We start from the raw sequence: 1217 nt of genomic DNA, 5'->3' as shown, positions 1-1217 counted from the left end.
AATCCCGTACCCAACCTAGTCAGTGATATAGCAGGAGAACATATAAACAAACAGTCATAACACATAGACAGGAACCAGTTGATAACTTGTAAGGATAAGATTTGGAAAAATAGTAAAGATGACACTCAAACAAGTGATTGATATTTTGGAGGATTGTTCTTTCTACCAGCTTTAAGGTCAAGCCACCTAAATTCCGGGTCTGACCCGCAATTGGAACAAAGGGCCTGATTCAGACCCACTCACGAGTGGCTGTCCGCTCGCAAGTGGGTCGATGTTATGCAAGTGGGTCGATGTTACGCCTCCCGTCAGACATCACTAGTGAACGCCTCCCACTGACATCACTAGTGATGTCAGTGGGAGTGATTTTGGCTCTGATAGAGCCAAAATCACTCCGGGGCTTGCGGTTGAAAACCTCAACCGCAGGCTCCGGCTCGCAGTTTCGATGGTCGCGATGGTCACGACCATCGCCGCCATCAAAATGCACGCTCGTATAGGCTGTGGGTGGTGACCCACAGCTATACGAGCGTCCAGGAGGACGCTCCATTTTCATGGAGGGTGGCCCTCATTCAGAGCGTGCGCTCTGCTCAGAGCGTACGGCTCTGAATGAGGGCCAAAGTTCCTATCCGAATCAGAACCGGAATTTTGCCGGCGCCAACTCGGGATATTCCCGAGTCAGCACCGCTCACACCGCTGTCGGGTCTGCATAGACCTGGCTTTTGTGGAGTGAAAGTGGATGACGTCATCTCCAAGCGCCACTGAAGCCGGACCAATCGGCCGGCTAGCAGCGCCCTCCAGGTCATCGTGACCCGGTGTGCGCTGTTCTCACAGCAGGGTTTCACGGGCTACGCCCGTGTTAAACCCTGCTAGTTACCTGGGTTGGATTGCCGGGTCACTCGACCCGGCGATCCAACTCTCTCCCCTTTTACACCAGGGAGCTGCCTGGGTTAACCCTTCAAAAACCCAGGTTTTAGCTCCAGTTTAATAGGGGTATTAGTAATCATTCATGGTCAACTTATTGATCTCTGGGTTGCAATGTCTGTCCCTGGGGATTGGGAGAATGTTTGCTTGAATATTGTGGTGTGAAACTAGTGTGTACACACATATTACTCTCTGGATTCCAATAGTGAGATTAGTATTCTTCAGACAACTAAATAGGTCATGCTTATTTCCCACTAAGCTGTGAAATAACATTTCGTGGAACTAAACATAAACTTGGA

The sequence above is a fragment of the Taudactylus pleione genome, unplaced genomic scaffold, assembly GCF_031769625.1.
Source record: "Taudactylus pleione unplaced genomic scaffold, aTauple2 ptg000481l, whole genome shotgun sequence".
In the NCBI taxonomy this organism is placed as follows: domain Eukaryota; kingdom Metazoa; phylum Chordata; class Amphibia; order Anura; family Myobatrachidae; genus Taudactylus; species Taudactylus pleione.
The sequence above is the reverse complement of the archived record's forward strand: the minus strand, read 5'-3'. Positions refer to the sequence as shown.